The sequence below is a fragment of the Lygodium microphyllum genome, chromosome 27 (assembly GCF_053477565.2).
Source record: "Lygodium microphyllum isolate KBCC chromosome 27, Lygodium_microphyllum_v1.1.10, whole genome shotgun sequence".
NCBI classification, from domain to species: Eukaryota; Viridiplantae; Streptophyta; class Polypodiopsida; order Schizaeales; family Lygodiaceae; genus Lygodium; species Lygodium microphyllum.
This window is the reverse complement of record NC_141161.1, coordinates 40,923,549-40,938,653: the sequence shown is the minus strand read 5'-3', so window position 1 is coordinate 40,938,653 and position 15,105 is coordinate 40,923,549. Positions and strand designations below refer to the sequence as shown.

General features: G+C 40.4%; 1 pseudogene; it reads right to left on the bottom strand.

Moving 5' to 3' along the window:
- Positions 1-12,793: 12,793 nt before the first annotated feature.
- Positions 12,794-13,524, bottom strand: LOC148012249 (CDPK-related kinase 3 pseudogene; annotated as a pseudogene).
- Between the last annotated feature and the right edge of the window lie 1,581 nt (positions 13,525-15,105).

Sequence of the window (15,105 nt, the reverse complement as noted above, 5' to 3'; positions counted from 1 at the left end):
AATCAACATCTCAACCCCTTCTTGCCTCTCCCTCTGACACAAATAGGCGTAAAATCCAAATTTTTAATTAAAAAATGGGGTGACAAATAGAATGACACCCCCCTCCCACACATTATGTGAATTTTGGGATTTTAGCCCTTAACTAATTCATTAATCTTTAAGTACTAAAATATCTAGTTAGAATTTTTGGTTTTCACATTGCATGAAAGTGGTTTCATCTCTGTTGAGGGTGCAAATGGCCTCGGAATTGTGCTCTAACTCGATGACGGTTGGCTTCTTTAGTATCAAAATCTATCAATCTAGCATTCATCCTACACTTTCTAGCTCCTAGATCACATAACTACTTAGAATGCCAAACCTTGTCAGGATTAAATGGGGGTCAAACGACCTCCGATTGATGAACTAACACTTGCATTGCATTCTTGGCATCGAAATCTATCTATAAAGTCTAGCTCATCGATCTTCAACTTTTTCACACTACAACAAAAAGACTCCATAGACGCGCTTGTAGACGCAATATTTGAATTGTGAAAAAAAATGTCGGGCGCGTTTATTAACGCGTCTAAAAGCGCGCTTATGATCAGCAATACACGCACCTTTAGATGCGCGTATAAACGCGCTACATAAATATATAATCATATTTTTAAAAAAGTGGATATATTCATATTGTACGTCTATACAAGCGTGTATCTATGCGTCTAAAACCGCGTTTACTCTGAAAGTTTTTGACGAAAATAGACGCGCATTTATCCTGCAATTTAGACGCGTTGATAGACGCGCAAAACAGAGGTATGAAAAACAAACCAGAGAGCATGTGGCCTGCAAGGCCACATGCTCTCTGGTTTTTTCCCCCCATCAACATCAAATTGTATGCTTAGGGATAACAAAGAAAGATTATTTCAAAGATTGGATACTGAAAACAAAACAATGTATGTAGCACACGAAATTTCATATATATAGATGAAACGTTTTTACATTATGAGTTCTAGTGCTTGTGACGTCATGGTCACAAGTACTATAACTGAAAGTAATACATATCAAAAATGAAAATTACAAGCCAAGGGGAGGCATGCATGCATGGGGCTCCTCTATATCTCCTCAGAAGAGGCATCATCATCACTACCACCACCGCAACCTGTGCCGCTGCCGTTGCCGCCACCGCTACTACTAGTTCCCCCTTGGCTATCCTCAACTGCATCAGGGTTTGCCTACACAAAGGATTAAGGTATATAAATACCATTACAAATAATAAATTAGAGTTATCTATACTTTTCATGTAAAAAATAAAACACATCTCTTGTGGTGGTGGAATCCTCATGGCGTGATTATATTGCTCCTCCGTGATGAGTCCCTCCTCGTAGAAATGCTGCCAAGTGGATGCCCAGTTATGACCTCGATGGTAGCCTACCTCTCTAGGAGTAGGCATCCTACCAACGATATGATACTACAAAATAATTTGAACATATAACGTATTAAAACACACTACATAATGAAGTGAAACAAATTACAAAATTTAATTTGAAAAAAGAAATCAAATAATACTTACAAACTCAGCCTCCCATGACTCCCTGCCACCCGATCCATAATGCAACGATCCCATGGTTGCCATCTGGATACGTCGCGCCTCTACATGCTGGCGACTGGTCATTTTCTCCGCTGCTCTCTTCTTGGCCTCTTTCAACTCCTTGCGGTGGCAACTGGGTGGTTGGCCATATCCAGGGCGCCCCTGCTCTTGTCTCCGCAATGACTCCTCGGCGCGTGTCATAAGGTGAGACCTCTTGTTATGAAGTGTGTCTCACCTTTGACCGTCCCTAATCATCTGAGAATCGTGAATTCTTGGGATTAGGGTACATTTTATGTACTGCCCGTAGCACCTCTTGGCACAAACCATTTTTCTGGTGCTTGAAGGGAATCATGCGATCTTTGTATGTGACATGCACGACACTCCTCAAGTAGGCTATCACTTCCCTCCCCTCAAAGTCATGCAAGATAGCACCAACATCAGTGATAGAGTAGTACATTTGTGGAGGCTCACCTCTCTCATTTTCCGGTGAGGGTGATCGAGAGCCACCACCTAGGCAACCCCCACAAAGCCCTCAACCTCCTCGTCCTCCCGCACCACTCTCCCTCCTCCCTCGACGTGCACTACCCTCTGCCTAACTCGATACACGTGCTTTTGCAGATGCACGTGCTTCGATCGATCCATGTACCTCAGCTGATCCCTGTGTAGGCAAAGATGTGATAGGTGTCCTAGACATCACACTGAAAACCTCATCTGTAGTGGGAGGGTGACAGAGATAATTAGTCATCTCCCCCATGAATTGCTCCTTGTTGAATGGGGTGCTGGAGGATCCAGGATTCCACATCTACACAAGAAAAATCATGTTACCCTATGCAGATAAAACATATTACATACAGCGTCTATACCTGCGTCTCTGTGCGTGTTTATACCTGCATCTGTCAAGGCGTCTCTGTGGGCGTCTGTCAGCGCATCTATTTTCGCGTCTACAGCCGCATCTACACTGTCATCTGGACACGCTGACAGATGCGCACAATCGCACCATTTCTTCTTAAACTTGCTTAAAAGAAGGGTGGGATAGAACCTAGATGTGGACGTGATGTTTTTCCATTCATAGATTGAGTCTCGAGCCATAAAACACTGGAGTCTTCACTCGCACTTTTATCCAAGTCTAGAGTAGGAGTAACGCTGATCTTTGTTTTAAGGCCCAAGTAAGTGTACCATAGCTTAAGGGGTCTTTCATCTACCCAGTATATTTTGCTACAGACAGCTCATGAGGGTCCAGCATGTCTAGTTATTTGAACACCTCGTAAGAATCATGATGAAATTTGCTACCTACCTTGGGGTAGGATTCACTAATAATATGGTGGAATATAAAGCCTTGATCATGGGGATGAACATTGTTAAGAAAGGTGGTATTCGCGAGTTACTAGTAAAAGGGAATTTCTAGTTGGTTTTGAATCAATTGGATGGGATTCCATGTCGCTATGAACCTGATGGACAAGTTTGAGAGAGTGTCTCTTCAACTAATTTCATAATATTCGAATTAGTTTACCAATTCATTAGCAAATTATGCTTATGAAGAATACCTCTTTTTCAATTGTGGTCCTTGTTTAGATATCTCCATTGATGAGGAGATAGGACCTACTCGATTATGGAGACTTTTATCAAAACACAGTTTATCTATGGCAAGAAATGGTTAGTATGGGTAATGCAAAGAGTAGCCGAGACCCATTTACCATTGTTATATTAGAACCACAGGATGGTCAAACGATATTTTATGCATACACCTCTTGCTATATATACAGGACTTATGGGTCATAATATGATGCATCTAGTTTAGGGCTAGGAACCCTATTTTCTCCTTGGAATAGAGTGTCTTGTTCTATGTTAGTACCACTCCAAGGAGGGATATGTATATGGCTTTTTACTTTAGACCAAGAGAGTTGATTGCTTTGGATGTGTGTTATATTTCGTTAGGTCAAGAGGGTCATTTTTGCTAAATGGTATATCTCACTAGGCCAAGAGGGCCATGTATCTATTTGGTGTGGATACGTTTAATGGTCTTTTGTCCTAGTGGTATGCTAGACAGGTTTAATGGTTTAATTTACACGCACACTACAATAGTATGACTAGGAAATAAAATATTTGTTATTGTGAGTATTGAGGCTTGCTGATGCCAGGATAGGTATATTCCACGATGGATTCCGTGAGACCACGGTGCATTTCGTGAGTTTTTATTCCACGGTGGATTCTGTGAGGTTTTGCGGTTGATTCTGTAAAAATTTATTTATTTGCCAAGGCTCATACACAATGTGGATTTCTTGTGCGAGAAGTTGACGGGGACACTTGTCCTTTTTGGGCATCAAATTAATTTAATGTGCACATGGGTGATTCCATGGTGGGTGGTTCTGCAAAATACATATTTCAATTAAGAGACATTTATGAGTTTAGAGTGCACTTATATTAAATTAAAGTTAGGAGAGAGCTCCAACCTATTTATTTATTTTGTGGATGAAGGCTGCTAGGTAATCACTTTTGTCGGATTAATTTTATTATTTTCTAACAATTGTGAATAATTCAGTTGATGTGTAGAGCAGGCGGCAGTGTCGTTGGGAAGCACTGGGCGATAGTGTGTATTCAAATTATCTAGAAGAAATTATCATTTTTGATGGGCGCGTGTCTTATTATTAAAGACATGGTGCTAATATCTATTTAGGCGCACTTATTTATTGAAGCGCTTGACAAATATTTATTATTTTGTATACGCATGGATGCACGGTTTAAATATTTCATTATTGGACATTCTGTTTGGGCACAACCCAACTTTTCGACCACCCTACACACCACTTGTGTCATGCTTAATGAATAAAAATAAAACTATGGTACTTGTATTCATGTTATATTAAAGGCTAGTACTTACACTCTCGATATTCATGTTAGAGAGAGAGAGCATTGGATTATCATCCAATGCAAAACAACAAATTTCAAAGAATCAAATTACAACATGAAAAATTTCAATGAACAATAACTATCAAGATGAAAAAGGACATGCTAAAAACATATCAAGAAATATAGTAATATTATTTCTTAGATTTTATGTGCTGACAAAAAATATGTAATAATATTATTTCTTAGATTTTATGTCCTAACAAAAAATGTCGTCCAAAGTGAACACTATGGAGTATGACCTACTTGAAAAGTTGCGAGTGACACTTTACTAAACTTGGTTTTCATGTTTCCGTAGCGAAGTGGCCATCTAATGGCTTGTAGTGTATTTATCACCTCGGATAGGAAATCAATATAATGTCGGCTAAGCAAGTTTCTTCCCAAGGATAATAAAAGATCGTGAAATAAGGCGGGCGCGACCGACCGAACTGCCCAATGGACAAAATAGCAGGTACAAGTAGTTCATGATACAGAATCCAGATCATCGTGGAATAGCAGGTACAAGTAGTTCATGATACAGAATCCAGATCATCGTGGGAGAACTATGTAATATTCCCGGCGTGGAACAGATGAGCTGATCACTTATACGCTTATTATTTCTGGCCTCCTTATACCATGGCGCCCGCTCACGTGCTGTCACTTCCATTGCTGTCCGTCATATTGCTTGTATACTTGAGCTACGGCGCCGATGCGCACAGGTACGTGGTAGGAGGCGCGGAGGGGTGGCACGCGGACGCAGACTACCACAGATGGGCTGAGAACCGCGTGTTCAGGGTCGGCGACAGCTTGTGTAAGTAGTATATGAAAGACTCAATCCTCACGCCCTCTAATGTGTCTGTATTACGACCGCAATTAACTAATATGCTACCGGAATATATACTGCTTCTGCTGCTTGCATTTGGGTTGTATTGCTGTCATCTATGCAGCCTTCAGGTATGCAGAAGGGACGCACAATGTAGTGGAGCTACGCAACGCAGCGGACTACGCGTCCTGTGACGCAAAAGGCGGCGTGACGTCGTTCAGGCACAAGTCCAGGCCGGGTGACACCGTGGTGCCCCTGCGGACAGCTGGTCCGCACTGGTTCATTTCCGGGGTTCCAGGGGACTGCACCAAGCTGGGCATGAAGCTCACCATCGATGTTCTTCCGGGCGATGCTGCTCCTGCATCACATCGCCATCATCATCACCGTGATCATCGGCATGAAGCTGACGAGGCTCACCATCGTCAACATGGGGCTCATGAGACCCACCATGAAAAACATGCGGCCCCCGAAGCGGAATCTCCGGCGGCGCCCGAATATCCAGCTCACCATCGCCGCCGTGACCATAGTGATCACCATAATGCTTCCACCCACGATGATCGTGATCATGATCATCATCACCACTATCGTCAACCAAGCACGGCTCCTCAATCTTCCAAAGGAGGCCACCACCACCATGCCCACTCTCCTGCTGCATCCAACCCCGATCGTCATCGCCAGCAGCAACACCATGATGCGCCATCCCAGTACTACGGCCAGCACCAGGAACAACATGCGACCCCCGAAGCTGAATCTCCGGCTCACCATCATCATCATGGAGCTCATCGTAAGGCCTACCATCAACATGCGGCACCTAAATATCCAGCTCACCATCGCCAGAATGACCATGATGATCACCATGATGCTACCACTTACAATGATCGTGATCATGATGATCATAACCACCATCGTCAAACGAGCCCTGCTCCTCGATCTTCCGAGGGAGGCCACCGCCGCCATGAACATCACTATGCCCACGCTCCTGCTGCATCCAACCCCGATCACCATCGCCAACGCTAACACCATGATACGCCATCCCACAATGGCTAGCACCGTCTCATCCAGGCTCTGCCTTTCTCCCGACCCACCCATCATGATCATGAATGATCACACTCCTCGTGGGCCGCCTATGTGGCAGCTAGTATGGTCTCACGTCAGTGTTGTCTCTTGGCGCCGGTGAAGGCTCATCCCATTCTAAAGTTTGGAACTCGCTTCTATGCGTGACCAGAGTTTCGATTCTAGCACGACATGGTGTTTCCCTCTTCAATGCATCCATCTTAATTCTACGAAATCGATACATGATTCGTGTACAAATAGGGAAATGAGTGAAATGTTCTTGTTGTGTAACCTCCATCAATATTGGACATTTTCTTTTTGGTTATATACGTACTAGTATTCATAGCATCCAATGTACGACCTTGATTTGCATATCTTCTAAATATAACCATAATATACTTCTAGGTTTTCTGCATCTAACCATGAGCTTCCTCTTGCACTGCTTGTAGTAGGGAAAGTAGACTTAGTTGCACATCACACATCAATTGATTGATAGTGTCTTTCCTTGACATTCTTATCTCTACTCCTACTTCTTGATAAAAGGATCATTATTCTCACAAAACCCACCACTCAACAATGCGTTGTCCATACATATGGTGTATAATACATTCATGTATATGCTAGAACGTGACAAGGTTTGGCCTTCCATGAAATGAGGATCATGGACCTGGATCCCTATTTTACAAAGCTTTTATTAGTATAGATATTATAGTGAGAGTAGAAAATTACTGAAGGATTGTTAAACTTTTGTATTACTCTAGATAGTTAATGTCATATTAATCATTAATGTTAGTGTTCATAGTATGGATGGTTCAAATATATAAGATTTTTAGATAATTTCAGTCTATTTTGGATATTATTTCTTGTAAATATCTTAAAAATGTGTAGAAAACTTCTAGAATAGGATGCCAAGCGGTGTGTGATCGCAGTTTCCAATTAGCAAACAATACTTAGGAGGGGAGGAGATGGGAAAAAGAGTGATATGGAAGTATTGTAAATAAGTGTCATGAACCATTAGATTTACCATCTAAAGCACTAGAGTAGAAGATAGTATTTGGTACACATTTTTGGGTATAAGAGGGAGCTTTAGGAGATCTAATGATTCGAGATTGCTTCCGCATAATAGTAGACATTATCTAAATAATTCAACAATCATTTATCTGTGAGTTTAGCCATCAAACAATCAGCTTACAACTCTTGTAATAACTAGAAATAACATAGCTGAAGAAGTATATTTGGAATCCTATATAAGGATTTTGTTTATCTTCTGATGTTCTATCAATACAACACAGTGCTTCGGAGAGAAGTACTTGGGCTTCTCCTATCAAGAAATCATCTAAATGTATTGAAATTTGGATTTCTTGGACTCATTGTCTTGTATGTACAACAGAGTTTACATGTAATACATGTAGAGTCTAAATGGTTGAGGTTTTTCTTTATCTTGTGTAAGGGTTATGGTAGACTTGGCCGAAGGTTTTATAGTTGATTCATGATGTATGTATATGTCTTGAAGAGAACTTGATTTTCAGCATTCTTGATCATTTGAATCTCCTGCCTATTCTTTTTATTCTCTTTTATCTCCTAGTATCTACTTTCTTCTCTCTTTAATCCTCGGTGGATACGACATTTTCGATAAAATCCCTTTGACATTGGTGAAGCCCATGTAAAAGGTTGTGGGAAGGGAAGGCATGATGGGAGAACATTCAAGCAAAGCTTATACTAATTTTTGCAGCAATTAGTGTAGAATATGAACATGCTTACGTAGATTAAAAAACAAGAACTAGTGATGTAGACTTTTACTCAAACAAAAATTATTGTGATGAATGCTTTGTAGGCAATAGAGTGTGAGATGAAGTTGTTTAATGATACATACATACATACATATATATATATACATATATATATATATATGCTCAAAAGTTGGAGTTCTTTTGGGTGGCTTGACTTCCATGGAGCTAGTATTTTATACGAGTCACTATACATGAATTGAAAGCCTAAGTTAATTCTACATGCAGGATACTGATTGGGTAGCCTTCAAGAAGACACTCTGAGAAGAATTATACATTAAAGATTCTAGTTTGATTACCCGCAAGACTTTCCAAGAGTAGATTCTAAAATCTAGTAAGGGTCTTGTGTCAATTTGAGTACTTAGATCTTGCGGAAAAACATGCTCTTATAAGTCAAAACTTTAAATTATTTTTAGAGCTTCATGAAGAGAAGCTTGATGATTTGTTGGAGGCTCTAACTATGTAGACATGGCTTAAACTAAAGGGGAGGCATGTTAAGGATAGTGTTATTGCACTAGTGAAAAAGCATAGAAGAAGAGAAAGATTACATGTATCTAGCTTGCTGATTGTTACATGCAAAATAATTTATGTATCTAGTAAGACACCTACTTCTGTGGCTAACCTTATGGTTGTACTTGATATTTCCACTATTAAGAAATATGTATTAGATGATTTGGTTAACAGCATGCGAAATCTTCAATTGAAGGTTGCAAAATTAGATGAGAAATGACAAGAGGAAAGGGGTCAATTATCACTCCCTAAACGAGGAAAAATATTTATATGAAGTGATAGTTTATAGCATAAAAGGAAGGATTATGTTTCTTATCAAGAGGCCTTAGCATCATAGTTCATCTTTTAGAAAGATGGCAAGATCCAAGTAGAAGAAACAAGATTGTCTCTTTCTTTGAATTTTGGACAGAGAAATATGCAAAATTTATTAGAAGACTTGGATGTTCAAAATGTTTATGCAATGTACATGTTACTACTTTTGGTCTATAGTTTGATAGAATGTCTGGCTAAGTGATGGTTGGTCTGAAGGCTACAATATGGACACATGCTTTGCATGTAGCTGAAAAGAGAAAGGCTACTAACAGTGAAATGTCTCATACATGGCAAGACATTCGTGACCTGAGTGGTTGGGAATCACCCATAGATGCATATTCAATACATGAATATTTAGCAAAAGTGTAGAATACAAGTGTACTTGTAAAAGATAAATACAAGAGAAATGAAGATAATATATGGACATCTAAGAGAGTAATGAGAAGAAGTATAAATCGACCTAAAGCTATAAATATCAACCATCTCCTGAGCATGTTATGGAAGACGTGGGGCAAGAGTAAAAACAAGGTAGCAAACAAGAGGACAAAAACAGAAGCAAGCATTTGGGATATAAACTGCAATCTGATATTGAGAAAGCCACGGATCTCAAGAAGGTTCTTCAAGAAAATATTTTAAACAATCGAGTGGAATTCACCTTAGGAGAGGTGCTTGGCATCGCCAAGCAAGAATTTTATGAAAAAATGATTAACATAGTTAAGAGAAAGTGTTAATTTTTTAGAGATGCCACTAGTGCATTATTGCAACTTAAAGAGAAACTAGTTTATTGGGCATTCGAGTTGAATATGAGCATGATATAAGTACTCATTTGTCAATGGAGGATGCTACTAAATCAGTGGATAGCATGCGAAAAAGATAAGAAAGTGAATTAAAGTACATTGTCTTGTAACAATATGCATAGTGGAGCAAGGCAGATTCAACAATGTGGAGAAGAGACTCCAAGATTTATTCCTCGGAGTCATTCCATAAGAAAACATTGGGCAAGGGCTACCACTGAATCACTAGTGAAAATACAAAGTGTGAAAATCCTTGTATTGCTTTGCTTGACCACAAATCTGATATTTATATTATTGAGCATGGATTGTACAAAAATGGTACATGGCCTGTGGACACTGATCATGGTTGGCATATGAGAGCTAGAAATCAATCTTTAAGGGAGCCCTATGCTGCATGTCCTAATATAAAAGGGAGGATTGGTGATGTACAAGAAGAGCAAGACTTTTTTGTCCAAGATAGTTCCTTATATGTTGTCATTTTGGGACAACCCTACATTACCAGAGTGCATATGAAAAGAAAGGTGCTCATTCTAGGAACTGGAATACACTTTAAGAGTCTCCTTTGTCTCCAAATGCAAGAAAACTTAGAGAATTAGATTTTCACTGAGTAGTGCATTAATGCGAGCTATAGTAGTGCTGATTAGAGGATGTACTTGCCTCTTCATGGAATGAAGCATATATTTACTACTGGTTATTCTCCGTTTACAACAAAGAGTTCATGTATTAGACAATTGGAAAGGAAGTTAGAAGCAAAGATATAGAACAAGAAATGGTTTGAGAAAAGACATAGATTGAGGCCAAAAGCCATACAAGATGGGGATTGGGTATTGGTTTATGACACTAGTTTGAAAAACCATGGGAGTACCATGTGTACTGTCTCCAAATGATGATTCGGGCCCTATGTGGTAAGATAAGTATTTGTTAATTCTACTTATGCATTAAATAAGCTAGATGGGGTAGCCATAATAATTTTGGTAGTGGAAAAAAGATATCATTAATGTTAGTGTCCATAGTATGGATGGTTCAAAAATTTAGGATTTTTGGATAATTTTGGTTGATTTTTGATATTTTGAATATTATTTCTTATAAATATCCTAAAAGGTTTAGAAAACTTCTAAAATAGGGTGACATGAAGAAAATAAGTTGTTCTTTAGCTAGTTTTGGAAAATCTCATTTAAAAAAAGGGCTCTTGAATTCATCAAGCACGATCACAGTCTTTAGGCAACAAACAACACTCCAAATGGGAGAAGATGCGAGAAGAAGCAATCCCGAAGAATTCTAAATAGGTATCCTTGGTTTGACTCCCCTTTTGAAGCCAATGGAGATATCAAGTTTATTGTTTGAGGAACAAAGTAGAAGATAGTGTTTGATGTCTAGATAATCCAAAAAGCATTTGTCTTCGAGTTTACCTGTCAAAGGATCAGCTTATGGTTGTTGTAATAACCAGTAATACACAGGGTTGAAGTGTATTTGGAGTCGCATACACTATAAGAGAAATGCCCTATAGACACACACTATACACACGAAATAGAGGGCACATTTATCAGCGCATCTATATACCCGCTGTCGAAGGGTTTTTGAAAGCAAAGTCGCGACCACAAAGGACCTTGATTAATTTCAGGATAGAAGATCAATCATACAAATAAGCAAGATGAGAGGATTTGTGAGCAGCAAAAGCACTAATATTGTGCCAGAAAAATCTGCAGAATCCACTATTCAATCAACTAAATATTTCGACAATCTCTGAAACTCTTGACCAATATATATCAGTCCTCAACTCTTTTGCTGATAGATATCAGCCCTCAATAACTTTGGAAACCATAAAATTACAGCCTATGTCTCAATATGCTGACATACAATAGCAAACTCTGTCTCTTGTTGAGTGATCTCAGCTATCTACTCATCTCTCATAGAAACTGTAGTCTCTGGATGCATAACAAGGAAAGAATCCTGCACATAACTTAAACTCTCTGTAGTACTCTCTGCGTATTCCATGTTTGAAGGTGGCTTTGTTGGGTAAAACTCCCTGGCATGAAGCAAAAACTGAAGAGTTGAAGTAAGCCCTATTCTTTATGTGCCACTCAGTGCATCCATATCCTGAGCTGCACCACCATAGCTGCTATGACGTGCATTCAGGTGAGCTCTTATGCTGAATCCCTACATTATATTTAGTTCAGAGTTTTGAAAACCTTGGGCAGGTGTCCAAATAAGCCTGTGTGTCCATATTCCTGTGGAAGAGCATACTCGGACAAGAAAATTCTGAGGGAGAGGGAAGCTGTATTGTGTATTCCCTTTGAAGCAACATCATCAACAAAGGAAGGATTGGCACAAGCGGCGGTACTGAACTCCAAAGGAGAGCTGAATCCATCCTTATTGCTGTGATTTAGCAACCTGTGAGCTTTAAATCGTTGTGCAAAGCAGAACTCGATTTGGAGTAAGCAGCTGGTAGTACTTTTGCATCAAGCTTCTCGAGGTAGTTCTGGAAGAAGCGCAGAGAAGGATCCTGAAGAATCGAAGGATTTCTTTCGTAGAGTTGGATGAAAGGCTTGAGCATGTATGACATTCTTCTTGTATTTCCATAGCTTGTCGGATACCTCACGCTCTTTAATTGCAACTTATAATTCTTCCATACTCCAGCGAAGTTCTGCACCTCCTCTTTCGATCAAACTACTATTGCCACTGTGACCTTTGCGCGAGGGAGAAAACACCCTGTCAGAGGATGTAGAATTGTGGGTTTATCATGGCTGCGATGTGATGGGCTCCGTCTCAAACTAGAATGAGATCTTTCCCCCATAGGAAATTTCTCTCCTTCCAGAGCCTCCTGTTTTTCTTGCTTTTTCTTCCCCCAGCTAGACAACACGCCTCCCAGAAAAGCGCAAAAACTGGCCAAATAAGAAGCTCGCTGCGCATAATGTGCAAGTTTGATGCATAGTCAATGAAGCTTATCCCCATGATCAATCCAGTCCCATGTTGTCTTGGCTCTGGTTTCATGCCTCACGTCACCAAGGCTGAACCATTTCAGCACATGACCATCCTTTTGAAATTCAAAAGCTCCTCCACCCTGTCCTCAGAAAAGCAAAACGGCCAATAAAGCTCTCCTTTTTTTCCACAATAGCCTCAGAAAATCATTTCTCAGAAAAGCCTGTCGGAAGTTCTCAAGAGTGACACGCCCATCCTTATTAGGTTCTAGCAGGGTATACTGGGCACGAAGATAAACCAACTCATCTTCTGTAAGAGTCCTGGACAAAGCCTTTAAACCTGCTCGTTTCAAAGGTGACGATCGGAGATAAGCTTTCACCAACTTGTAAACCAATATATCCAAAGGAATCTTATTATCTCCACGAAGCCAGGGGTGCAAGGCATCTCATCAAAATTGGGATCAGCACGGATCACAGCCCGAAATATCCCCGACTCAGTGCGAGCCCAAAAAGGCCGACTTCCACAAAGAAGAATATAAGTAATAACTCCAATGCTCCAAACATCAGCCTCTATGCTTTATGATCGATGAAGAACTTTAGGTGCAACATAGTAGGCACTTCCCACGATGTCATTAAGTCTCTCCTCTGGCTTGACAAAATCCGACAGACCAAAATCAATAGCCTTCATTGGTGCAGCTTCATCCTTCGTTGTGAAAAGAAAATTCTCTGGCTTCAGATCCCGATGAACAACACCTTGCAAGTGGCAGAAGGATACTATGTTCAAAATTTGAACCACAATAACTTTTGCATCCTCCTCAGAGTATCTTCCGCCCCGTGAGAGAATGTGATCCAACAGCTCTCCTCCCTCGCAAAGTTCCATAATCGGCATATCTTGAAATAAGTGTAGCCCATGAGATTGCATCTCGAGTTACCAATCTACCAAAATTCCTTATTCTTCTCCGTCTTCAGCATAGAATTAAAGAGCAAACATAACAACTAAGTATGTATAAAGTATCAAATCACACACACGACTTTTGGGTGGTTTACACACCTCGAATGCGCAGCAATATGACATCCACCCCCTCTAATCCTACGCATCCTCCGGATGGGCCAACTACCCATGATCATTATCATCAAGATCCACAAACAGATCAATCTCTTCATTATGCATTTCCGGTGTCATATCATCTATTTCTTCCATTGGAATTTCTTCTCGTTGCTCTTCTCTTGAAAATTCTTCCAATGCATATTCCTCATCATCTCTTTTCTTGAAAATCTTGATTCTTTTTCCAGCAATAGGCACTCTAAGCACTGTCGCATCCAATTCTGTCAGCTCATATGTTGCATTATCAAAGACATGTTTGACTATGTATGGCCCAAACCATCTTTTCACCATCTTCCGAAGTGCAGTATGCTGATTTTCAAGGCTGCTATCAAAGACCAATACCCAATCTCTCTCTTCTATTGCTCTAGGCCGCAAGCGATGCTTGCTGTCAAACCTGTCCTTATTTCTTAGTCTAGCAACCTTCAACCTGTCAATAGCTAGCTGAATATCCTCAGGTCTCCTCTCCAACTGTCGAATCCGAAGAGCTAAGAGCTCTTCTCTCGTCAAATCTTCCTGCCAAGGTAAAGCTGACCAAGTCAAAGCACAAGTCTCAATTGGCATAACAGGTTTCTGACCATACATCAACTCTGTAGGCATATATCCTGTGGTAACACTATGAGTCATACGATCAGCCCATAAAGCAAATGTAGAAGTCTCGGCCATTCTCCAATCCGTCCTCTGCATTCTTTGGCTAATGCTTTCACTATTGGCGGATGCCCTCTTTCACTCTTCCCATTTCCCTCTGGATTGTATGCTGTTGTTAGAGCCAACTTGATTCCTAGCTAAGAGAAAAACTCCCTAGCTTCATTTGCATCCAATTCACCATGATCTGCAGTGATCTTACCCACACAACCATACCTGCAGAAAATTTCCTCCAATAAGAACTTACACACTGCACTAGTGGTCTTCGTTCTCAAAGATCTGCCTCAACATGATTGGTAAGATTCTCTCTAGCCAAAACAATGTACCTCATCTGCCATAGACCCATAGGCATGGTAACCAAATCAACTACCCACTTATAATGAATGCATAGTGGATACGTCGGATGAAGCTCATCTCGATGACGCACTACCGAATACGTCTGGCAGTCTCTGCAAGTCTCAACAAAGTGAGAAACATCTCTGTACATGCCTTTCCACCAATATTTCTCCTTGATTTTCTCATAAGTAGCCCACAATCCTCTATGACCAGCCCAAGGACTCTCATGAAACTCCCTCATCACCTATAACTGTGTCTCTCTATCGCAGACAACCCACAAAGGTAATCCGTCTCTTTTCTTCGGATGCTTCCAAAGAAATCCTTCCTTGAGAAAATAACCATAGGCTTTCCTTCTGATCTTCTTGAACTCTTCATCTG